The sequence below is a fragment of the Doryrhamphus excisus genome, chromosome 5 (genome assembly GCF_030265055.1).
Source record: "Doryrhamphus excisus isolate RoL2022-K1 chromosome 5, RoL_Dexc_1.0, whole genome shotgun sequence".
Taxonomy (NCBI): Eukaryota; Metazoa; Chordata; class Actinopteri; order Syngnathiformes; family Syngnathidae; genus Doryrhamphus; species Doryrhamphus excisus.
Genome location: NC_080470.1, coordinates 13,470,592 through 13,496,686, shown reverse-complemented (window position 1 = coordinate 13,496,686; position 26,095 = coordinate 13,470,592). Strand labels below are relative to the sequence as shown.

At 48.6% G+C, this 26,095-nt stretch overlaps 8 non-coding genes across 8 annotated transcripts; 3 read left to right on the top strand and 5 right to left on the bottom strand.

Moving 5' to 3' along the window:
- The first annotated feature begins 377 nt into the window (after positions 1–377).
- Positions 378–449, top strand: trnae-cuc (transfer RNA glutamic acid (anticodon CUC)). Its single transcript has one exon. It is a non-coding gene; the product is annotated as a tRNA-Glu (tRNA).
- Positions 450–1,513: 1,064 nt separating this feature from the next.
- Positions 1,514–1,677, top strand: LOC131130312 (U1 spliceosomal RNA). Its single transcript, XR_009130011.1, has one exon. It is a non-coding gene; the product is annotated as a U1 spliceosomal RNA (small nuclear RNA).
- Positions 1,678–6,219: 4,542 nt separating this feature from the next.
- Positions 6,220–6,291, bottom strand: trnad-guc (transfer RNA aspartic acid (anticodon GUC)). Its single transcript has one exon. It is a non-coding gene; the product is annotated as a tRNA-Asp (tRNA).
- Positions 6,292–17,110: 10,819 nt separating this feature from the next.
- Positions 17,111–17,184, bottom strand: trnat-ugu (transfer RNA threonine (anticodon UGU)). The gene has a single exon. It is a non-coding gene; the product is annotated as a tRNA-Thr (tRNA).
- A 2,236-nt stretch (positions 17,185–19,420) lies between these two features.
- trnag-gcc (transfer RNA glycine (anticodon GCC)) lies at positions 19,421–19,491 on the bottom strand. The gene has a single exon. It is a non-coding gene; the product is annotated as a tRNA-Gly (tRNA).
- A 1,822-nt stretch (positions 19,492–21,313) lies between these two features.
- Positions 21,314–21,395, top strand: trnas-gcu (transfer RNA serine (anticodon GCU)). Its single transcript has one exon. It is a non-coding gene; the product is annotated as a tRNA-Ser (tRNA).
- A 1,552-nt stretch (positions 21,396–22,947) lies between these two features.
- On the bottom strand, positions 22,948–23,018 carry trnag-gcc (transfer RNA glycine (anticodon GCC)). The gene has a single exon. It is a non-coding gene; the product is annotated as a tRNA-Gly (tRNA).
- A 1,361-nt stretch (positions 23,019–24,379) lies between these two features.
- Positions 24,380–24,461, bottom strand: trnas-cga (transfer RNA serine (anticodon CGA)). The gene has a single exon. It is a non-coding gene; the product is annotated as a tRNA-Ser (tRNA).
- Between the last annotated feature and the right edge of the window lie 1,634 nt (positions 24,462–26,095).

The window sequence follows — 26,095 nt, the reverse complement described above, 5'->3', positions numbered from 1 at the left end:
TGTGTTTCAGCGACTCCATTTTGTTCTCTCTAACATTTCAAGTAAATGTTTTGAATCAGACGTCATGTTCTGTTGAAGAAATATCCATAATTTCTGATGTCATATGTAGCATAAATGTCATATGTACTACAATGCTCTCGACAAAGGCAAAAACATTGTGCATTTGGACATTTGCGGGGCTAAGAAAACAGACCACATTGGCAAAACAAAAGAGGTTCGGGTCTAACATTTAAGGGAAGCGCTCTACTATCTGAGGTAATTCCCCTGCTGCTGCAATGTTGGCAGAGAAGGTCCAGTCACAGAACTATTTTGGTTCCTTTGCTGGAGTACGTCAAAGTGACACTGTCTCTGCCTTGCTGAGTGCAGACATAAAGCAGTCCCTGGTGGTCTAGTGGCTAGGATTCGGCGCTCTCACCGCTGCGGCCCGGGTTCGATTCCCGGTCAGGGAATTGACAGTTGGGTAGGTTTTGACTGGAGATAGGATTTGTCTTCGGCCTCGGTCGAATGGTTGGGGTCATCTTGAAGCACAAACCGTTGTCATCCTGAAGCGACTGACAACAGAAATATGGACAACACAATAAGACAAGGTCCTCGACTGAGAATGCTGTCAGGACTGGGTTTAGGGTGAGACAGAGCATTTGTCGGATGCTCAGGGATACATCCTTGTTAGAATAAAATGTAGATAGAATGAATATAGCATCAGTTATCACCCTTATATCCATTTGCTTAGACAATAGAAAGAGTGTTTGAATGTGCTGAAGAAGAAATGTTCCTGTGACCCTGATCAGAGACCCCCAGCAACCCCCAGGTACTGGAGGTGCCTGGATGCGCCAACTGCAACCCTGCAGATGTTCACGTTAATCCTGCAAGAACGTGTCAAGATAAGAACTCATAAAACAATAAAAGTAATTCCTCTCACATACACACACATACACATAGAGAAACAAATACAGCTCGTGCAACTGCCACCCCTAGAGTTGCATGACCATGTAGTAGGGACCCCCGAAAGAGAATAAATAAAGAGGAGTTTGAACTGCATACTCAGTGGAGCGGCATGTCACTGGGTATGTGGTTTCACTCTCCCCGCTGCGAGTAACTTTGAATATTGTTGTCTGTCTCTTCTGTATTCCTGCATTTAAGTGTTTTTACAAGTGTCACAGGAGTTTGAACCTGACAACCCACTGACTCACAACGACCTTGCACATCTACACGTGTCAGGGTTAAACATATTGGCCTCTCATGTTACATGGTGTGACTAGGGACGTAGAGTCAGTACTTCAGTCTCCGCATTGAACGTCTGCAGCAACTGCCCTAAGCCACTTGCTGCCGCTGCCTTTGCTCAGAATGAAGTCACAAGAGTGCCACACAGACTGACTCCTTGAGATAACCAGAGTCCTGTCTCTGAATTTGGACACAGGTCAAGTGGCTGGGCTTGTTGTGGGCGACCTGATGAGACCACCACTCAGCATGTGGCATGTGCGAGAGACTAGTCCGGGCGGGACCGGTGCAACTCATACTTACCTGCCAGGGGAGATACCATGATCAAGAAGGTGGTTCACCCAGGGCGAGGCTCAGCCATTGCACATGGGTTGAGCTGACCTCTGCGAATTCCCCAAATGCGGGAATCTCGACTGCATAATTTGTGGTAGTGGGGGACTGCGTTCGCGCTCTCCCCTTATCCCGTGTTTAAAAAAGAGGCAGGCGCAGCACCGCGCCGAGCTCCTTGGCTTGCCAGTGCAGCCAGACCGAGCAAGAAACGACCAGCCCAGCACTACCAATGCTTGCTGGAAAGGTCTGCCCGTCCACGGGAGAAAACCAACCAGCCGTGAGGCCGATCTGCTCTCAGTCAGGAAACCTCAATGAGAAACGGCAACAAGACAGAGAAAGGGGCGTCGGCAACCATTTCGATTGATCTGAGTCTAAAGTTCAAGGTTTGCTCGCAGGCAAATTTGAAGCAGCGAGAATGAGCCATCCGCACCTCTGAGTAGGAGTTCATGGTTCTCACCTAAAAAAGGATAGCTTATAGCCGTAATCGTGTTGTTGTTTGTATTCTGTGTTTTGTCTGAGTCACGGCTGGTGTGTGTTGCTTTTTGCTGTTTTCTTGCCTGAAAGGACTTCTCGCTCAGCCAATGCAAAGCCAGGTAAAAACGTAAGTAGGGACACTGCCTGCAGCGATGGTTATTTCACCACCACCACCTGCTCATACCCCGTTGGAGCAGCAGCAACCACCTCCTGTGTCAAAAAACTCAAACAAAAACCATGTCTGTGCTGTGGCCAACCAAAATCAAAATATCAAGTGGATGGGACATCAACCACGACGTTCATCAACAAGGCCCTGTCAGATAATCTTATTGCTGCAGAAGGTCTGACAGACCCTAAGATGCCATTTAAAGATTTCAGTCAAACAGACTCCAGTGGGAGCCGAACATCAGCTCCCTCATCAAGAAGGCACAGCAGAGGATGTACTTCCTACGTTCCTATGGCAGCTGAAGAAATTCATCCTGCCAAAGACAATGTTGGTGTACTTCTACAGCTCCATCATTGAGTCCATCCTCACCTCCTGCAATCTCCCGTCCCTCCAGGATCTCTATGCCTCCAGGACCCTAAGGCGTGCAGAAAAGTATTGTGGCCGATCCTTCTCAACCCGGACACAGTCTCTTTGAGAGGAGGCTGCAGTCCATCAGGACCAAAACCTCACACCACAAGAACAGTTTCTTCCCGTCTGCTTTCAGCCTCATCAACAAGGCCCGGAACCCCCCCTGACACTGATCACACCCCACCTCTGCCTCATCTTGCCACTTTGACACTCTATATGCGTTAAATTAACGCTCAGTTTGGACTCTTAGGAAAAACAATCAGACTGCAGTTCCGGAACAACAAACAAAAAACAGACTGTGTACATATATTTATACTGTATTCTGTATATTTTGTATTTCTGTATATTTGTAAGTCGTGCTCCATGGCCTCACCGAATTCCTCCCACACCCGTGTTTTTGCCTCGACAACCGCCGAAGCCGCGAACCGTTTGGCCTGACAGTACCTGTCAGCTGCTTCCGGAGTCCCACAAGCCATCAATGCTCGATAGGACTCCTTCTTCAGCTTGATGGCGGCCCTGACCTCTGGTGTCCACCATCGGGTTCGGGGCCTGCCGCCACGACTGGCACCGACGGCCTTGCGGCCGCAGCTCCGGTCAGCCGCCTCAGCAATGGAGGCACGGAATATGGCCCATTCGGACTCAATATCCCGGTCCTCCCCCGGGATGCAGGCGAAGCTCTGCCAGAGGTGAGAGTTGAAGACTCGACGAACGGGAGACTCTGCCAGACGTTCCCAGCACACCCTCACTACTCGTTTGGGTCTACCAGGTCTGTCCAGCATCCTCCCCCACCATCTAATCCAACTCATCACCAGGTGGTGATCAGTTGACAGCTCAGCCCCTCTCTTCACCCGCCTGTCCAGAACATGCGGACGCAGGTCTGATGACACGACTGCAAAGTCGATCATAGACCTGCAGCCTAGGGTGTCCTGGTGCCAAGTGCACTTATGGACATCCCTATGTTCAAACATGGTGTTAGTTATGGACAAACTGTGGTTCGCACAGAAGTCCAATAACATCACACTGCCAGGGAGGCCGTTCCTCCCAATCACGCCCCTCCAGTTGAAGTCTCCCAGTAGAACGACGGAGTCACCAGGACTCCAAAAAGACCGGGTACTCCGAACTGCCGTTTGGCGCGTACGCACAAATGACAGTTAGGACCTTTTCCCCAGCCCGAAGGCGTAGAGAAATTACCCTCTCGTTCACCGGGGCTGATTCCAACACAGAGGCACCAAGCCGGGGGTCTATTAATAAGCCTACACCAGCTCGCTGCCTCTCCCCTGCAGCAACTCCAGAGTAGAACAAGGTCCAGTCCCTCTCGAGGAGTTTGGTTCCGGAACCCAAACTGTGGGTCGAGGTGAGTCCGACTATGTCTAGCCGGAATATCTCAACCTCTTGCACAAGTTCAGGTTCCTTCCCCACCAGAGAAGTGACATTTCATGTCCCAAGAACCAGTTTTTGGCCACCGAAGACCAGGTCACCCATGCACCCGCCCTTGACCGCCACCCAACACACAATGCACCGGACCCTTATGCTTGCCCCCGTAGGTGGTGGGTCTACGAGGGGGAGAGCCCATGTGGCTGGAGGTGAAGGCCCGACCACCAGGCGCTCACCTGCGAGCCCCTCCCCGGGCCTGGCTCCAGGGTGAGCCCCCGGTATCCCACATCTGGGCGAGGTACGGTTCCTCCTCCTCCGTCACCTCCTCAGTGGCAAAACTTCGGGGTGGACAAGTACCGCCCGGAATTCCTCAAGGCTCTGGATGTTGAGGGACTGTCTTGGCTGGCACGTCTCTTCAACATTGCGTGGAAGTCGGGGACAGTATCTTTGGATTGGCAGACCGGGGTGGTGGTCCCCCTTCTCAAGAAGGGTGACCGGAGGATGTGCTCCAACAATAGGGGGATCACACTCCTCAGCCTCCCTGGGAAAGTCTATTCCAGGGTGCTGGAGAGAAGGGTATGACCGTTGGTCGAACCTCCGTTACAAGAGGTCCAATGCGGTTTTCGTCCTGGTCATGGAACACTGGACCAGCTCTACACCCTCATGAGGGTGCTGGAGGGTGCATGGGAGTTTGCCCAACCAGTCTACATGTACTTTGTAGATCTGGAAAAGGCATTCGACCGTGTCCCTCGTGGCGTACTTTGGGGGGATTGGTGGCACGCTACTACGTGCTATCTGGTCCTTGTACAAACGGGGCAGGAGTCTGGTTCGCATTGTCAGTAGTAAGTCCAGCCTGTTTCCGGTAAACGTTGGCCTCCGCTAAGGCTGCCCTTTGTCACCGATTCTGTTCACAATTTTCATGGACAGAATTTCTAGGCGCAGCCAAGGTGTTGAGGGAATCTGTTTCAGGGGCCTTAGAATCTCATCTCTGCTATTTGCAGATGATGTGGTTCTTATGGCCTCTACGGGCTGTGACCTTCAGCGCTTACTGGGACGGTTTGCATCTGAGTGCGAAGCGTCTGGGATGAGACTCAGTACCTCCAAATCAGAGGCCGTGGTTCTCAGTCGTAAAAGGGTGGAGTGCTCCCTCCGGGTTGGGAATGAGGTCCTACCCCAGGTGGAGGAGTTTAGGTATCTTAGGTATGTTCACGAGTGAGGGAAAGTGGGAGCGTGAGGTCGACAGACGGATCGGCGCAGCCTCGGCAGTAATGCGGTCGCTGTAACGGACCGTCGTGGTTAAAAAAGCTCTCAATTTACCGGTCGATCTATGTTCCCACCCTCACCTATGGTCATGAGCTTTGGGTCATGACCGAAAGAATGACATCTCGGATACAGGCGGCTGAAATGAGTTTCCTCCGTAGGGTAGCTGGACTCACCCTAAGAGATAGGGTGAGGAGCTCAGTCATCCGGGAGGGCTCAGAGTAGAGCCGCTTCTCCTTCACATCGAGAGGAGTCAGTTGAGGTGGCTCGGGCATCTAGTCCGGATGCCTCCCGGACGCCTCCCTGGTGAGGTGTTCCGGGCATACCCAGCCGGGAAAAGGCATAAGAGTGACAATGGACTAGTGAGGACAGTTACGGTGTTTCACGATGCTTCAATGTCCCGCAATGGCATGTGAATGCACTCAAGAGCAATAAATGCATCGAGAACAGCTGTAAAGGAAGCGTGAACTCTTTACTGGACCAGGTCAGCTAAGTAACAAAGACAATACATCTGCAAGCTCTTCAAAGGACAAAGGTAAAGAGTAAGGAGGTAAAGAGTACAGCCATAGCAGAGGATGGTTTCGATCCATCGACCTCTGGGTTATGGGCCCAGCACGCTCCCGCTGCGCCACTCTGCTGCTGACATCTGTACAAGTACCCAGCTTTGTGCGGCTCCTTTTGAGTGTCCTCTGTTGTCAGTGAACCTCACAAGGTCACAGTTTTTTTTCCTGATCAGGGCACCGTTTTAGGTTGGGTGGATGAGTGATCGAAAGCGCCAGATTAAGGTTCCTTACGCTCAGGAGGCACTGGTTGAAATCCCACAGCTGGCATTTTCCTGGTCAGCTCCATTATCCACGACTGGAATGATTTGGCATCAAAAGACTGTCAGATTGTACAAGACACCTGAACACCTTGAGAAGAAGATTAAGAGAGGTTTTGTTCTAATGAGAAGGGTTTGTTTGTTGACATTGTGACATACAAAAGAGGAACTCCCCGTCGGGGAATCGAACCCCGGTCTTCCGCGTGACAGGCGGAGATACTGTCCACTATACTAACGAGGACTGCTGCTGCGATGATGTGGTGTCGATTGGCCAAAGGGGAATTCAGAACAGGCTCGTGGCCCATGACCGTTTTTATGGTAGCTGGAGACTTTAACCACTGAAATCCATCCCGCTTATCCTCATCAACGGACTGTATTCCCCACCCGTTACCAGCATGGGGACATTCCAACCCAAGATGAGAACACACTGGACCAGGGACACAGCAACATAGTAGGTGGCACAGACACAGCTTCACATTGCCCCCACTTTTAGACCCGACTGAAAAAAGACTCTCTTGCTTGGTGCTAACATGATGACCATTAGCATGTTAGCATTTAAGCTAATTTACTCATGTCTCAAGGCAAATAGACACATGGCATGATGTGGGGACACTATGGGACTGCCTTAACACTTTTGGATCTTGAGGCTGTCTTGCTAGTTTTTGTTTTTTTTTACCCCGGACACAGTCTCTTTGAGAGGAGGCTGCGGTCCATCAGGACCAAAACCTCACGCCACAAGAACAGTTTCTTCCCGTCTGCTGTCAGCCTCATCAACAAGGCCCGGAACCCCCCCTGACACTGTTCACACCCCACCTCTGCCTCATCCTGCCACTTTGACACTCTATATGCGTTAAATTAACGCTCAGTTTGGACTCTTAGGAAAAACAATCAGACTGCAGTTCCGGAACAACAAACAAAAAACAGACATATATTTATACTGTATACTGTATATTTTGTATTTTCATTTTTTAATAGATGTGTCTGCACCTACTTCACCAAAACAAATCCCCAGTCGAGGTCAGCAGGCCCCGTCTCCACTGTAAACAGTGTGGACTGGGCAATGCTTCCCTTTTCGGAGGGTCCGGACGGTTTGCCAGAACCCCTTTGAGGCCGACCGAAAGTCGTGCTCCATGGCCTCACCGAATTCCTCCCACACCCGAGTTTTTGCCTCGACAACCGCCGAAGCCGCGAACCGTTTGGCCTGACAGTACTTGTCAGCTGCTTCCGGAGTCCCACAAGCCATCAATGCTCGATAGGACTCCTTCTTCAGCTTGATGGCGGCCCTGACCTCTGGTGTCCACCATCGGGTTGGGGCCTGCCGCCACGACTGGCACCGACCGCCTTGCGGCCGCAGCTCCGGCCAGCCGCCTCAGCAATGGAGGCACGGAATATGGCCCATTCGGACTCAATATCCCGGTCCTCCCCCGGGATGCAGGCGAAGCTCTGCCAGAGGTGAGAGTTGAAGACTCGACGAACGGGAGACTCTGCCAGACGTTCCCAGCACACCCTCACTACTCGTTTGGGTCTACCAGGTCAGTCCAGCATCCTCCCCCGCCATCTAATCCAACTCATCACCAGGTGGTGATCAGTTGACAGCTCAGCCCCTCTCTTCACCCGCCTGTCCAGAACATGCGGACGCAGGTCTGATGACACGACTGCAAAGTCGATCATAGACCTGCAGCCTAGGGTGTCCTGGTGCCAAGTGCACTTATGGACATCCCTATGTTCGAACATGGTGTTAGTTATGGACAAACTGTGGTTCGCACAGAAGTCCAATGACATCACACTGCCCGGGTTCAGATCAGGGAGGCCGTTCCTCCCAATCACGCCCCTCCAGGTCACACTGTCATTGCCCACATGGGCGTTGAAGTCTCCCAGTAGAGGAGAGGAGAGGGCGTCATGCTGTAATCTCGCGAGAGGGTACGTGATGCGCCAAGTCAGACAAGCGGAATACAGCACTCCCAAACAATCTTAACTATTTAAACATCCGCAAAGTATTTTTAGATATAAACCAACATATTTGACTGCTGGAAAAGTTACAGCTCACAAAAAACAAACCTGGAAGATCTGGAGGAGTACATCGACGGGTGCTTCGATAGTATCGTCATGGGCAAGTCACCCAAGACGCCGAACTCCAAGCGTAGCCGTCCTGAGGACTCCCCTGGGGGGACGTCGCCACCAGGCACAGACATCAAGGACATCCTCGATTCCATCGACAAGAGGCTGATTTGCTTGGACGGCCGCCTGGCTCTTGTCGAGGTACTCCATAAAGAATTTCAGGCCATCCGTGAGTCGCTGGACTTCAGCCAAAAACAAATAATCTCCTTGGTGACGGAGAACACAACCCTCCGTAAATCAGTGAAGTCCCTCACCGACGGAGTTTCACAACTCCGCCAGGAAAACAAGTCCATAAAGGAAACGATCTTGGACCTTCAGGCTCGAAGCATGAGGGACAACCTCGTCTTTGCAGGAATTCCGGAGAAATCTGAGGAAGACCCGGAAGAATCCGTAAGGGCCTTCATGGCGCAACGGCTCAAGCTCCCAGCTGACGTCATCGGGGACATCACCTTCCATCGCGTCCACCGCCTGGGAGCCAAGAAGCCAGAAAATAGAAGGCCGAGACCCATCGTGGCAAAATTTGAACACTTCAAGCAGAAGGAGCAGGTGAAAGGCCGAGGCCGAGAGCTGAAGGGGACGGACTTCAGCGTGAACGACCAGTTCCCAAGGGAGATCCTCGACAGACGCCGTCGCCTGTTCCCTATCCGAAAAAAGTTCATCAACGAGGGGTGCCGAGCTGTCATTACAGTGGACAAACTCTTTGTTAATGGACAGCTATACCGCGATCGTGAAATTACACCGTGGCTGTATTAATCATTCTAACATGGTAACTGAATATGCTTGGTAAGGTAAGGTAACATCCTACTTTTTCATAGCAACATGATAAAGGTTCGTATATTATAACGCGCTCATCCTCGTTAATGCCTGTACTCTGCCTTCAAATTACTCTCCGTTTTTCTCCCTTGCACCTCATTCCTTTCCTCCCTGTCTTGCACACTTTCTCACTATCTTTCCCCTCTTTCACTCACTTATATTCCTGTTTGTCACTTGTCTGTTTTCTGCACCAGCATGTCTATACAGTTCACACACACTCACTTAATCACAAACCCGCAAATACAAACATTGTACATAAAGACACACATCCATGTACACAGGTGGCTCGTACTGTACATCTGACACATAATCCTACAACACTGCCACTTACACACACGCATATCTCACACATGCATACACCAACATTACACCTTCACTAGTCAGATCAGGAGGACTACATTATAATATGCCCATGTGCACTTTAAGCATATATTTAATTGTATATGCTTACATTACCTACAGGCACATATACTTCACACTTGCACATATATACACACACATATCATCATAAGCTAGTCTAGGATGTCCTCACTGCAATTTGTCACAAAAAATGTTTAACCATCTAAAGAATATCCAAGCAGACATTGTCTTATTGCAAGAGACTCACATCTCCAAAGCAGCTGCCCATACATTTCACTCACCACAGTTTCCACACATATACTTAGCAAACTACAACTCCAAACAGAGGGGCGTAGCCATTTTAATTAGCCGGAGGGTCAATTTTACACTGCTCAACAATACTACAGACATAGAAGGTAGATATATAATAATTAACATATCTGTGGACAATGTTAAATTTTGCATTGCAAACATATATGGTCCTAATGTTGATGACCCCTCTTTCTTTCACACCTTTTTTTCTTCTCTCTCTGCACACCTGGATTCAAGCTTGATCTTGGGAGGGGACTTCAACTTGGTATTTAATCCAGATATAGATAGGTCTAGCCCAGCTGGGGGACATCGTGAGTCTCAATCAACAACAACACTGAAAAAATTTATGACTGATTTTGGTCTTTGTGATGCTTGGCGCTCTTATCACCCTACTCACAGAGAATATACGTATTTCTCACCAGTGCACCACACGTACTCCCGAATTGACTACTTCTTAACAAGTAGCTCAATCTTATCAGACATATCAAATATTCACATACACCCTATCATTATTAGTGATCACGCACTAGTCTCTCTCTTTCTTACTAACCAAACCACAAGTACACCTACTAAATGCTGGAGATTTAATACATCATTGCTTAAAGACCCAGACTTTTTAAAGGACTTTGAGAGAGAGTGGACAATGTTTTTAGATTTTAATGAGCAACCGGAAACCTCGGCTTGTGTTCTCTGGGAGACAGCAAAAGTAGTAATGCGCGGGAAAATTATCTCCTACTCATCATATAAGAAAAAGAAAGAAAGATTATTGGAATTGGAATTGGAGGAAAAAATCAAACTCCTTGAAACCGCTTATGCAGATTCACAGGATGAGAATACTCTGAATAATCTTAGAAAATTGAAATTAGATTTAAAAGAAATTACTGATAAGAAAATTCTGTTCCAATTACAAAGACTACGTTTGGAGAAGTTTGAACATGCCAATAAATCTGGAAAATACTTAGCTAATCAACTAAAACTTAATAAGGAAAAAAACTCTATCTCCTCCATTAGAAACTCAGAAGGTAACATCACTCACCTTCCGGAGGAAATTAACTCAGTCTTTAGGGACTTTTATAAAAGACTATACACACCTCAGATTAACCCTTCTGTTCCAGACATTGAAACATTTCTTAGCACCATAGAATTACCAAAATTAGAAAAAAATCAGGTGACAACCCTGGACTTACCCATTTCACTAACAGATCTTTATGATGCTCTACAGCAAATGCCAAATAACAAGGCACCAGGACCGGACGGGTTCCCTGCCGAATTTTATAAAACATTCTGGTCATTGCTAGCCCCAGTATTTTTTTAAAATGGTTCAGGAAATAAAAGAAAATGCACGCCTACCCCCATACATGAACTCTGCTGCAATCAGTCTTTTGCTAAAATCAGAAAAGGACCCAACATTACCTTCCAGTTATAGTCCAATTTCACTTATTAATGTGGATCTTAAAATAATATGCAAAGTATTAGCTAGAAGACTGGAAAAAGTTCCCCCTCATATAATACATCCTGATCAATCAGGATTTATCAAGGGGAGACACTCAGTTAGCAATGTACGCCGCTTAACCAATCTGATTGATCACTCTATCATCCATAATTTGGAAACCACAATCGTCTCACTAGACGCTGAAAAAGCATTCGACAGAGTTAACTGGAAATTTCTCTTTGCAACCCTACAGAAATTTGGCTTTGGAGAGTCATTTAGAACGTGGATCCAAATATTATATAGCACCCCAAAGGCCTCCGTTCGAACCAATTATCTGATCTCTCCAGAATTCACTTTACAAAGAGGTACTAGGCAAGGTTGTCCACTCTCCCCCTCATTGTTTGCTATCTTCATTGAACCTCTTGCAGCTGCAATTCGACAACATGTAAATATTAAAGGGATCCACACAACGAATGTTCATCATAAGATAAGCCTTTATGCTGATGATGTGTTACTCTTCCTAAAAAACTCACACTTCTCACTTCACCAAGCTATCACACTCATCAATAACTTTAGCACCTTCTCGGACTACTCTATTAACTGGTCTAAATCCATAGTATTGCCCATTCATTTCGTTTTCCAGAGCACCCCCTCTATACCACTGCGTTCCAGGAATATCAGGTATTTGGGCATCAACATTTCCTCCAATCTGTCAGACCTGATCAGCTTGAATTATACCCCACTGTTGAAATCGATTGAGGATGATCTTGAACGTTGGAGAACTTTGCCGATCTCTCTTATGGGCAGAGTATCCACTGTGAAAATGATGATATTACCAAGGATCAATTATCTGTTCTCTATGATCCCAACCAAACCATCTATAACTTGGTTTAAGTCATTAGATTCATATATAAATAAATTTCTTTGGAAAAATAAGCCAGCACGAATAAGCCTAAAAACAAAACAAAAATCTAAAGAATGTGGGAGCTTAGAACTGCCAAATTTCTCCAATTACTTCCTGGCAAATAGGCTACAGTATATCTTAAAATGGATAAAACCTAACCCCTTGGATCAGTTATGGCTAGACATTGAACAATCATTTAGCCAAGAAATTCCCATCTTTAACTTACGTACCTTTCATAAGTCAAATCCTTAGGAAACACGATTGTTTTAAAAGTATAAATATTAAAACCACTCTGACAGCTTGGTGGGATTTTTTAAAAATAACTAGGTCCTCGCTCACTCCTTGCCAGTACACTCCGATCTGGAATAACCCTGATATATTGCTTAAAAAAAAACCTTGGATTTTACAACATGGCATGAAAAAGGAATAAGTTGCTTGCAAAATATCATAAGGGGGGGAAAGTTTGTGTCATTCACTTACCTTGTTACACAGTATGGGTTAAGCCAGAATACATTTCTTGAATACTCACAAATTAAATCCATAATTAGAGCTAGGTTTCGTAACATATCTTGGGAAAGCTATCCCACCATTGACCAATTCTTAAACGTATCCGCTCCCCAAACATTATCCAAGTTGTACATTCTTTTGTCAAAGTGCGACAACACCGTTGGGGTTCCAGTCTCCAAATGGAACCTAGATTTATCTACAAGCTGTGACCCTGAGTTCTGGAAGCAAATATGCCTTAATTCGTCCCGTCTAATAAAAAATCCCAACCTACAGTTGGTTCAGTTCAAAACCATTCATAGAGTACACTACACAGGGCAGAGAATGTTTAAAATGGGTCTAACCGACACTGCCCAGATCATGTAGTAGATGATTATTTACACTCCATGTGGGCTTGTGCCCCCATTAGTAATTTCTGGCAAGCAGTGTGCGAAGACCTTTCTTTGGCACTTGGGACCTCTATTCCTTCCTCACCTGTATTATGCTTGTTGGGCTTGTTGATCTTTCTACAATCAACGTAGAAACAAATCACACAAAACTCCTCATCACAGCGTTAAGCATCGCCAAGAAAACCATTCTTATCAATTGGAAATCCAAAAAAAACTAAACATAGCCATCTATATGGGCTCCAATAATTAATCTCTTAATCTAATCTCTTAATCTAATTCTCGAAGGGCTGAGGGCTCTGGCTTGGGGGCATGGTCTTGGTCGCCGGGTTGCCCTGGCGTCTGGGGGGTGAGCGGGTGGGTGCCGTGTATCTCTGTCCATTCTTGCTGGGCTGACCCCCTGGAGGTTCTGGTGGGGGTTGGTGGGGGGCTGTCCGGATCTGGGGATGGGGCGTGGGTGGGGTGGTGGTGGTCGTCCCGGGGGTGGTGCAGGCCGTCCCTCGGGGTGGTGGGTAGACGAGGAGCCGCATCCAGTGGGTGGTGGGTGCCTGCTGCTGCTGGGGGGGTGATGTGTGCGGCCGGTGGCGCTGGTTCCTCCGCGGCCTCCCTCGCCCCTGGGGGTGGGCCGGGTTTGCCCTGGGTGCTCTGGCTTGGCTACTGTGTGGGACCGTGGGGTGTGGGCATGGGAGGCTTTGGCCCTGCCCTTGGTGTGGGCACGGGTGGTTATACCCCGCTGCCCTTGCAGAGCCTTCCCCCTTAGGTATGTATATGGCTATATATGTGTGTGTGTAGGTATGCATGTATATATTTATTATTATCATATCTAAAATAGCTAAAAGATCTAAATTATTAGAAAATATATTATATATAAATGATTATTATGTATTAAGTATCAATAGTAGTATCATTTTTATACATACATAACTATTATCAATATATTATTATTATTATTATTATTATTATTATTATTATTATTATTATTATTATTATTATTATTATTATTATTATTATTATTATTATTATTATTATTATTATTACTATTATTACTATTATCAATTATCAATTACTTTATTTTATTTTTATTTATTATTTTTATTCTCAATTTTTATTTTTGTGTATGGTAGGCATGTGCGAGTTATGGGGACCGTGTGCTATCGTCCCACTCTGGCTGTGGCTGTTTCCCGGGTGGGGTGCCTGGTAAGCTCATACGGGAGGGGGGGTCTCGTTTGTGCAGCTTGGGCTCTGGGTGGGAAGGTGCGGTGCTGGGGTGGGGCATTACCTGCTTCTCTCCCTTCGGTAGGGGGGTGGCTGGGTTGTGGTGGATGTGGGGCGGGCGGGTTGGGGGGCTGGCTGTGGGTGCGTGGGTACCGGGACGGGTAGCGGTTGGGGAGGTGCTCTGCGCGGCGCGGGCCGGGATTGGTGGGGGGCTTGCTTGGGGGGTGGGGTGGTGGGCTCTGGGTCGTGGGGGGTGCCTCGACCAAGGATTGGGGGGTGGGTTCTGCTGCCTGGTGTGTGTGTCTCTGTCCCGCCCTGGCACTCTTGGCTCACATGCCCTGGGGGCGTGGTTGGGCTCTTCCCCATGCGGGTCCCGGCTCTCCTGCGGTCTCTGTGGTGTCACTCCCTGGGCTGCCATGGTGACGGATGTGTTGCCGGGGCGCGGTCCCTGCTGTTCTGGTGGTTGTAGGAGCTGCCTTGGGGCGTGTGGTTTGTCCGCGGCTCCTGGTGGTCCGGGGGTGGCGTAGCTGGCACAATCCCTGGTGGGGCCCTCCGGGGGGCAGGCCGGTCTGGCTGCCATGATGGGCTGGGTGGGGCTCGTGGTTGGTCCTGTGGCCCGCGGCTTGCTCCGGGCGGCTGGCTTGCCCAGCTCGGTTGGTCGGTAGTGCGGGGTGGGCGTGTGTGGGGCCCCGGTCCTCCCTGCTGCACTGCACCACCTCACATACATGTAGGACTTTGGGGGGTGTCCTGCAACTGGTTATGCCTGGGGCGAGGGGTTTCCTTGCGGATGCCCTTTTGTCCTCGGCATTCCTCTGGCTTGGTCACCCTTCAATTTAAACCGCACCTTAGACACTCAGTTCTGGGGGGAATCTGGGCAGGCATGGGACCCACCATTGCTCAGCTTCCCTCCACACACACACAGACACATACACCACACACATAGGTCAGCCCTATGGGGCAAGCCTATTTTTAATCGCACAATCTACACAATACCATCATCACACACACAGGTGTAGCGGGCTGGACCGGAGAGCCTTCTGCCTACCCCCGTGATTGGCCTGCTGGCTGCTGGGGCTTGGCGGCTCGCTCGGGGTGCCCTGGGCTGCAGGATATTTTGGTCTGGTCTGCCTGGCCTTCCTTGGGGTCCCGCTGGAACCAGCTGACGCCGGGGCTTGCCCTAGGGTCATGGTTGGTGCTACCTCCCTGGGTCTGTCCTGGGTCGCGGGCACCAACGTGCCCTTGGGGGGGGCGTTCGCCGGCCTCCAGGCGGTGGGGTCCGCGCTGCTGGTGGCCTGAAGTCTACGGTGGTGGCTTGGGGTTGCTGCGCTGCGGTGGCTGCTGCGGGGACCGGGCTGTGTGTTGGGAGGGGGCCTGATCCTGCTCGTGGGGAAGGGGGCCTGGGTGACGTGTGGTGATGGGGGGCATGCTCCTCGGAGTGGGGGCTGCTGGGGGGACGGTGCTCTTCCGGGCGTTTGGGTGTCTGCTGCTACTGGTCCTATGCTCTGCTGCATCACTGTCCCTGTCTTTGCCCATCCCCAGTCTTGCCTTAGGGCTCGTCGGGGATGGTTCTCCGGTACGTGGGTGGAGCGCTGCTGGTTCTGGGGGCGGGGGGGAGGTCGGCCCTCCCGGTGGATGGTGGGGTCTGTCGGTGGCCTTGCGCTGGTCTTAACTCCTTGGCTCTGGTGCTTGGCCTCCCCATGACTTGGAGCTATGGCTCTCCCTCTCCCTCTATATATGTGGGTGTACGTGGGTGTATATGGCTAAATAGATATACGGGGGGGGGGGGCTCTGCAGGGGTCTGGCGCAGGGCGTTCCATCTCTACCGCCCGGTCCTCCATGGGGCAGTGTGCCCGGGCCTCTTCTGTCCTGGCCGGGGCGGTCCTATGTCGGTGGTCAGGCCTGGGATTACCTGGGGTGGGCCGGGGTCTGCTTCCTGGGTGTGTGTGGGAGGCGGGGGTGCGGCGCCTCCGGCCGTGGACGGGCTCCCTTCCGGTTGGCGGGGGCGCCCCTGTGCCCACAGGTGTGTGGCCCTCGATGCCCTTCTGCCCTAGTGGGTTATGGTCTCCCGCTGGTCTCGGGGGTGCGGCTCTCCTCCGGCCTGCTGGCGCCCTGTTGCCGGTTGGGATTGCTTCTCCATGGCCTCTTGCTGGTCTCTTCGGGGATATGCTTCGGGGGCGGATCTTGAGGAGTCGGCCCTGGCTTTGCCCACACCCACGCGGCCGGAGGATCTCTGGCGGTGGAGGCTTGACCTGGCTGCGCGGGGCGGGGCTTGCTGGGTGGTAGAAGGCAGTCTCTCTCCTTTTGTCATTCTCAGTAACAATTACACATTCACACACTCGCATTCACATACACAAGCACGCTTACGCACACATATATGAATATATACACAGAAGTACACACCTCCATATGGACACTCACAGCACTTGGGTGCTTCTCTACACAATCTACCATCTTATCCCTGATGTCTATATGCTATTGGTATGCTATTATTACAGTAAAAATGATGTCAAGCAGTGAGATTTTAATTACTGTAACTGTATGGCTGTAATTGTGTTTACTATCATGGGTCATGTCTTCATTGTTACTATTGCTACTGGTAAGTTGGACTGTTTCACTTCACTGATATCATCTCTATTGTGACCCTTAGCCATCATTGACATTTAACTGTTCTGTTTGTCACTGTTGTTGTTATGGGAATTCTTGTTGCTGCTGTTTTTGTCTCTCTCTCTACTGCCCCCACCCCCCCCACCCCACCTTTCTCTTCTTCTTTTCTGTGTTTCTTCTTGCTCCGGTCCGGTCGCTCCAAATGCGCATAACAAAAACATCAAATAACGGCAAATAAAATTTCTTGGTACAGGGAAGTTGTAGCCAACACCTTTCCTGATACAGAGCAAATCTGTTTAGCATGTAAGGGCATTTAGATCAACAATACTATCTGCCCCAATGGCTGGACGGGACAAAAAAATAAATAAAATTAAATTAAATTAAATTAAAAAAAAAAGAAATCAGCTGCCAAAGCTTCACGGACTAATCAGCCAGGCACTGCTGGGATTCGAACCCAGGATTTCCTGTTTACAAGACAGGCACTTTGACCAGCTAAGCCACAGCGCCAGGCGAGAAAGTCACCCTGGCAATGCTGCCTTTACTCTTCTAGACATAAACTGCTCCAACGTTGAGACGACGCCATTTGTCGTGTGTCATTCGGTCAGCAGGGGGAGAATCCCGTATATTTGGCACCGATACAAAGGGTTTACCAATTGGGAAGAATGCAAGGGTTCTCCAAAAGAGGCTCTCCAACATAAGTGTCACACGAGGGTCTAGAAATGGTCCCTGGGACTGACACAGATAACTAGGCTGTTCATCTGGACTAACTTAGAATAAAATGTAATTACAATTATTATAACGCTAGTTAATGTTAGAATAAAATGTAAATTCAATTATTATAGTGTTAAGTTATCACCCTTATATCCGTTTGCTTAGACAATAGACAATAGTCTTGAGTGTTTTGAAGCAGCATTCCAAGACGCTGACCAGCTACTCCCAACACCACTAATCTTGCAGGTGCCTGGGAATGCCAGCAGCAACCTTGAAGATGTTTCATCATGCAAAATGTGCCAAGATAAGAACACATGCACAAAAAGTAATTATTCTCACATACACACACACACACATAGACAACAAGTACAGCTCGTGCAACTGCTTGCTTCCCCCTCCCCTTGGAGTTGCACAGCCATGTATTAGGGACCTCCTAAAGAAAATAAAAAGAGAGGAGCATGAATGGCATACTCAGAGTGGAGCGGTATGTCACTGGGTTTGTTGTTTCACTCTCCTCGCTGCGAGAAACTTAGAATTTAGTTGTCTGTCTCTTCTGTAATTAAGTGTTTTTACAAGTGTCACAGGAGTTTGAACCTGATACTAACATAACATAATAACCACATGGGAAACAAAACGCAGAGTGTATGAATGCCTTTTAAAAAGTGGGCTCTGGAGGGTCAGGATGGCCGAGCAGTCGAAGGCGCTGCATTCAGATTGCAGTCTCTAATGAGGCGTGGGTTTGAGTCTGTTGTGGAAAAAAATTCTATCATCCTAAGTAGGATAGAGAATGCCTGAAATAAATACATAACTCTGGCAGTTTTTATTACCTTTGCAAAACAAAGGGGCCAGACAACAGACAGTATGTAGGTGTCTGGCCAAGAGTGGTCTCTTGGCGGGAACTTTTATACTCCATAGCATGCAAATGAATTACATTACAATAGAAAAGAGACATTCTTGTCACTCCCCCGATGCCTCCCTCTTGTATGGGGGTTAGTCTACACACCCATTCTTCTGGCACGGTTTGTCACACCCATGCAAGGTAACCTCCTAGGGTCAACCATTTGGTGGGACCTCTTGATGTTCCCTGTCCCATGAAGGTGAAGCTTTGATCAAAAAATGACCTCCTCCGACACTGTCCCAAACCCCAGGTTACAGATATCTTCCTGCTGTGCCACTATCCTTGAAGGGACAGCAGGATGTGCTCGGATGCTAATGTTGAAGCTCTACAATAGGCCGTAAAGTAATTCACACAATGTGTAACCTCTGTTATACCTGTGAAATATATTTTTTTCCATCACAAGTCCCACTTCTGACAGCTTCTTGCATCTTGAAGTGGCGTCACCCTTCATTCTAAAGTGGCCGAGGCTGCTCCCACTGGGCAGTAAACCACTGGTGCTTTTCAACATGACCGCTGCTGAAAAGTATACAACGCAGACCTACTGCATCCTGGGGTCTTGCGTTTCTCCAGAAACCAGTCTTTGTTCTTCAACATGACCTCTGATAAAAAGTATGAAAACCAGAGTCATGGAAATACCAGTAGAGGACTGCTGGAATTAGAACCAAGGAGCCCCTCTTTGCTAGGCATGTAATTTGACCAACTAAAGCATAGTGCCTGCGAAGCATGCAAACTTGACAATGATGCCTTTAGTAAAAAAAGGATATCCTGTGCATCTGGCACCGACACAAAAACAGTTCCCCGATGGGGAAAAATGTTCATGCAAGGGAGGGAGCCCAAAGCCAAACACATGTGTCAATTGAGCAGCCCTGGGTGGGCTCGAACCACCAACCTCTCAATTAACAGCCGAACACGCTGACCAATTGCTCCATAGAGACTACATCCGCGTTACGGCAGTAAGGTTTCAGTAAGTTTCCACTTCTGACAGAAATTTGCAAATACTCAAGTGCTGTCCACCTTAACTCTCAGGTGGTCCGGTCTGTTACTTTTCAGGTGTCATTCTGAATTCTGCCCTTTCGCAGGAAAAGAGCCTTTGTCCTTTTTCAACATGAGCTCTGGGTAAAAGCTTAGATATACTGCATTGGCCGGGAATCAGACCCGGGCCTCCCGCTTGGCAAGCGAGAATTCTACCACTGAACCACCAATGCCTACCTGAGGCGCCGAACTTTTAACTGGAACTGGAAACGTTTGTGTAGCCTCGCACACAAACCAAGTGTCTTCCTCACAAGCACACCCAATGTGGGTCTCGAACCCACGACCCGGAGAGTAAGATGCTCTCCCGATTGAGCTAACCAGGCCTTTTTCTGCTGTAGATATAATTTTTTGTTTTTCTTTTTTATCGATGTGGCCATCTTGATGTTTGATCAATTCCACAGACAACCTTGTTTCGGAAGGAGCGAGACTTTCAGTCATCTGTAGTTCTACAAACTCTGACTCAGGCCACATCTTTGTACCCGACATTTCCAATTTATGATCACTCTGCAACTGCCCCTGAACAGACACCCATGTCCACCCTCTCTTGAAAAACATTTGACTCGACTCAATTAAATGACACACTCAAACCAAAAGACCATAGTTGGAATCTCCCAACCCCGTTGGCATATCAACGAGTATGTCCACACCCCGAGCTTATCAAACTCACTCCCAAGGAAATGTTGGAACTCGGGAAAGCATTAAGAATGGCAAGAAGTAGGATTAAGAATCCTACTTCTTGCCAAAACCTACCCTTTGAAGTAGAAGGAAAAGCCTACCCTATGGTAGAAGATAAGATATGCCTTTATTCGTCCCTCAGTGGGGAAATTTGCAAGGTCCCGCAAGTTCGGCAACAGCAGGGGGAGTACCTCGGTATGTTTACAGACCATGGACTCCTCCTAAATTTAGATACATAGCCTTATCCATGCCAAAACCACACAACAACCTTGACCAAATCCTGACTGACATAACTGACTTGGTACATAATCACTGTCTCAACGGAACTGAATTAGCCCGACTGTTGACATTGACCACAGGCTCCAAGTATGGTGCTTTTTGTACGGCCATTTAGCCCAGACTGAAAAAGCAGAGAAACACCTTTGAGGCTGAAATTGCTTAGTTAGGAGAGCGTTGGACTGACTATCTAAAGGTCCCTGTTTCAAGCCCAGTTTTCAGCAAAATTGCTGTTTACATTGTGAGTTGGCAAATAGTTTGTAAAGGTGTGACTTTGTTCTCTTGATTTCATCAACATCGATCACGACAACACAGCCAGACAATTACATATTAAGACCAGATAAGTGCAGTTCGGAGGTGACATACAACAGATGTTCACAGCATTAGGTCTGCAAAGTGTTCAGCTGATGCACATTTACTGGAAAGGAAAATGGGCTTTTGTCATGGTAGCCATGCCGACACAAGCAAAAAGGTTTCTCCCGCCAGGACAACACCCACATGAAATTCAAGCTATGCTCGCAGACGAATAAGAACCAGCTGGAATGAGCAATCTGCACCTCCAAGTCTGAGTTTATGGTTCTTGCCCAGAAAAGCATAGCTCACAGCCGTAATTGTATAGTGGTTCCTACTCTGTGTTGTGGCCGCAGCAACCCCGGCCGATTCAGGGTCATGGCAGGTGTGTGTTGCTTTTGTAATTGTATTGTCTGAAAAGACAAGACTGTCTGTCCACTTGAAGTGTGGTGATGTAAAAATACACTAGTTTTGACCACACCTGTATTTTTAGTAAACATTATTAGAATGCAATGAATCAAAGTATAAGGTACGATGTCGGAGATCAAGAACGCTTTTGTTGGCAAAAAAAGCCATAACATATCATTTCGACAAAACGGGTATCAAACCCGCTATTTCTTGCATGTAGAGCAAGAACTCTAGCCTTTGAGTTAAATCCCCCCGCTGCACAGGAAGGCTGCCACTATTTCTGCAACACCAAAACACTAATTAAGATGTGTCATTTTGAGTCAACAAGACCATGTCCACAAAGGAGATGAGGTGACCGAGAGGTTAAGGTGATGGACTGCTAATCCATTGTGTTCTGCACGCATGGGTTCGAATCCCATCCTCATCGGACTATACTAATGCACCAGTTTTGACACCACCCGTGTTTTTAGGAAACATCATTAGAATGCAATTAACCCAAGCATCCGGTACGATGTGGGAGATTGAGAATGCTTTTTTGGCAAGAAAAAGGCATAATATACCATTTGGAGAATGCAGGCATCGATTCCACTTCATCTCACATGCGAAGTGAGTGCTCTACCATTTGTGGTCCTACAAGAATGGGATTTGTTTTTGTGTACTTCGAATGAAATGTTTTCCGCATGTTGCAGAATTTTCCACAGGAAAGAAATCTTTAAGATGTATCACCAAAAGAGCCGGGCCTTTTTCTGCCAAGATATCACTTTTTAATTTTTTTAAATTCATGTGGTCTTCTTGATGTTTGATCAATTCCACACCCAACCTAGTTTCTCAGGGAACAAAGGAGCGAGAGGTTCAGTCATAGCTGAGAACTTTGGAAGTGTAGTCATCTTAACCCTCCTGTTATGTTCATTTGCCAGGAACAGCCATGATGTTCCCGGGTCAGTTTGTTGTTTATTGTATGTTTATTTATCTGAAAGATGTCCAAAACCAAAAAAATCCCCACAAGCATTGTTAGTTATTCACTACTAACTCCATTACTAACTATTCTATCAATGTTTAGTGCAATGGTGTACCTTACCTCTCACAGGTAGTGGTTTAATTAATTTTAATTAATTAATTAATTGAATTAATCAGAGGCATCATGACCAGTCTGCATCAAAACATTATCTGAAATCCTGTGGCAGGTTTCTGGCATTGATTCTTAATTCAGTTGCCATCCCTGATAGATGGTAATGGTAATGGTAATCATGCCCGCGTGGCAGGCGAGTCTCTTTGCTTGTCTGACGTCTGTGTCGCATCCTGATTGGCTGGCAGCAAATGTCAACAACACGCGCGCGGCCCCCGCTTGGCAACTGTCAAGTGGATGAGCCTCTGCAAAGTGGCGCTGAATGACAACACATCACAATGTCATACTGTTTGGATTCAAGCACCTTCTGGCGTAATGGGATCCACGACAATCACGTCAGCTGTGGATGCAACGTCAATTCGTTCTTGAAGGGCAAGTGACAAAAAGAAGTACATGGTTCACAAATCAGCTGCCAAAGTTTCACTGACCAAGCACCCAGGCACTGCTGGGATTTGAACCCAGGATCTCCTGTTGACTAGACAGGCACTTTGACCAGCTTAGCCGCAGTGCCAGCAGTGCATCTGGCACCAACACAAAAACAGCTCGCCAATGGGGAAAAATGTTCATAAAAGGGAGGGAGTCCAAAGTCCAACAAATGTGTGAATTGAGAGTCCCTGGGTGGGCTCGAACCACCAACCTCTCAGTTAACAGCCAAACGTGCTGACCAATTGCGCGACAGAGACTACAACAGCATGACTGCAGTCAGGTTTCACTAAGTGCTGTCCACCTTAACTCTAGGGTGGTCCGGTCTGTTACGTTTCAGGTGTCATTCTGAATACTGCCCTTTCGCAGGAAAAGAGCCTTTGTACTTTTTCAACATGAGCTCTAAAGAAAGGTATAAGCTGAGATACACTGCATTGGCCGGGAATCAGACCCGGGCCTCCCGCTTGGCAAGCGAGAATTCTACCACTGAACCACCAATGCCACATTGGGAAACACTGTCGGAGAACAAATTAAATTGTCGAGTGGATGTGCCTCTGCAAAGTGGTGCTGAATGACAAAACATCACAATCACAACACACGCACGGGATGCCAGGGGAGGCCGAGTACTAACAGAGCTGAGCGAGAGGGCATAAGAAAAAAATTAGTGACCTTGTGGTGGTTACCCGACAGCACCAAGGATATGGTGCACGTCTGATGCGTAATGCATGCCAGTTGATGTTCATCTAGCGAGCGGACATTCTTGTGGGGGACAAGCTCAACAGTAGGAATGTTGAGAGAACTGACCAGTCCGCTATCAATGAAGTTCTCGTCCGCCCCAGAGTCAATTAATGCTGTGGTAGGAGAAGCTTCCCCCGCCCAGGATATCGTACCTTCCACCTGAAGTCGGCCCACCAAAGCGGATGACGCAGCCGGTGTGGTTGGAGCGGGCAGTGCCAGCAGCTGGGGAATATCCCTGGTGGAGGAAGAGCGTTGGCGTGCTGGGCGAACTGGACAGCGGGAAATTGTGTGTAGGACTCCCACAGTACAGGCACAGCCACAGGCGTGGACGGTGACTCCTCTCCGCTGACAAAAGGCGACTGGCTCCCAGTTGCATGGGGACGACACTCCCGACGTCATCAGACGGCGCTCCGCTGCTGGAGCAGGGAGGGAGGAGTGGTGCCGGAAGAGCCCCAGGAGGTGGGATTTGGAGCCGACGTGTGGGTCGGAGAGGCTCCGCCCTCCGCTGTGTGCTGCGCTCCCGCAGCCGAATGGATAGCGACAGAGAGCGGCTGGAATGACAAGGCGCCGCGGAGCGCATATTGGGCGAGCCTCAGGCAACAAGTGCAAGATGAGCTGGCCGCTCGGGATGAGACCCAGATGCTGAGGCTCGCCCGATACGCGTTTCGTAGCGCCTTGTCATTCCAGCAGCTCTCTGCCGCTATCCCGGTTAGCTCAGTTGGTCAGCGTGTGGTGCTCATAACGCCAAGGTCATGGGTTCAACCCCCCGTACTGGCCACTCTTCTTTATGTGCTCCAGGAACAACAAAAGGGCGACAACCCACTGGCCCCCATATCCAACATCACACCACCCACCCACCTGTGAAACACCCTCGACAAGGCCGCTGAAAGACCGGGGAGAGGTTAAGAAAACAGCATGTCAAAGCAGAGTGGCAACAAACCTCTCGGCCACCGAGACTGCAAGAAGCAGATCAATGGGGACAGTGGACCCCATTATCCTCTACCCAAAATTTAGACCTCCAGTGTAGAGAATGCGGACCGTGAAAGGACAACACCCCGGTCCTCATAACCAACAGTACTCCACCACAAGGTAAACAGCATGGCGGCAAAAATGCCCAGCCAAAGCGTCACAGACAGGATTCCAACCTGTGCGGGGAAACCCCATTGGATTTCGAGTCCAACGCCTTAACCTCTCGGCCACCGTGACTCCTTGGAAAAGACCAATGGGGGCAGGTGACCCCATTGTCCTAGAACCAAAATTTTGCTGATGTCAAGGATCAGCTGGCAACAAGTGCATGGGAGGAAGACACATGGTTTGTGTGAGGGGCTACACAAGTCTTTCCACTTCTAGTTAAAAGCCAGGCACCTCACATTGTTTCCATAAAGTACCAAGGGATTGTCCTGTTGCCCTTGTATTTTGTGGGCAAAAAGGACCTCAGACCCTATCACTGGTCACCTGAACAGGGACTTGAATCCCGGACACTCAGATCAAAAGTCTAATGTTCAGGTGACTGGCTCAAACTTTGTCTTGTCTGACCACTCTTTTGTCCAGAAGATATTTGGCTAATGTGGTCTGTATTGTCTTTGTAGGGAGCATTGTAGTACATGTGACATGTATACTGTCCGGCTGCGGCTGCTTTGGCTCCAGGTAATACAGACACTTTGTCAATAATTTCACCACATAGATCAGTGTTTTCAGCATCAAATGCCCAGCGTAACAGTACAAGAATAGTATACGACAGACAGGCTATCCTTCGTCTGAGAAAAATCAGCAATTTGAAGCCCATGAACTTTGAAAGCCTTGATCTGCTACGCCAGTTAGGAAGAACAGATCACAGTACAGACCGCCCGTGGAGACATCGAAGGTGATGCGAGAGGAAGCAGAAGCGGGGTTGTCGTGGTGGACTTACAGCTAAGCTAAAAGCGAACCCGTTCCGACCAGCGCTTCCATCAGTCTTGCTCGCCAACGTACGCTCCCTGGAAAACAAATTGGACTACCTGAAATTGGACTTAAGCACCAAACGGGAGACAAGAAACTGCTGCATCCTCATCCTCACCGAGACATGGCTCAACTCATCTGTCCCGGATTCCGCCATTAGCCTGGACGGGCTCACAACATTCAGGTCTGACAGGAGCCATGCACTCACGGGTAAAACCCGGGGGGGCGGTGTTTGCATCTATACTAATAACAGTTGGTGTAACAACGCTACCCTGGTCTCCAGTCACTGTTGTGTGGACATTGAGTTTATGATTGTGAGATGCAGACCTTTCTACCTTCCCCGAGAATTCACCAGCGTCACCATTGTTGCCGTCTACATTCCACCTGATGCTAACTGCAAGCAAGCCCTGAATGTACTCTACCTTGCCATCAGCGACATGCAAACCACACACCCGGACAGCGTGTTTATTGTTGCTGGAGACTTTAACCAGGCCAACATGAAGACGGTGCTTCCGAATTTCTACCAACATGTGGATTTTGCTACTAGAGGTGAGAATACTTTGGACTTGGCTTACACAAACATCAAGGAAGCATTCAAAGCCGTCCCCCGCCCACACCTTGGCTCCTCAGATCACAGATCTGTTATGCTAATTCCAGCATACCAGCCCCTGCTCACCAGGGGAAAGCCTGCTGTGAAGAAGGTGAGGGTGTGGCCAGAGGGAGCTATGTCTGCACTGCAAGACTGTTTTGAGTGCACCGAATGGGACATGTTCAGAGAAGCTGCAACATACAACCAACACACCAATGTGGGGGAGTATGCTGCATCTGTAACAGGCTACATACAGTGGTGCATGGAGGAGGTTACAGTCACCAAGACGATCATCACACGGGCCAACCAGAAA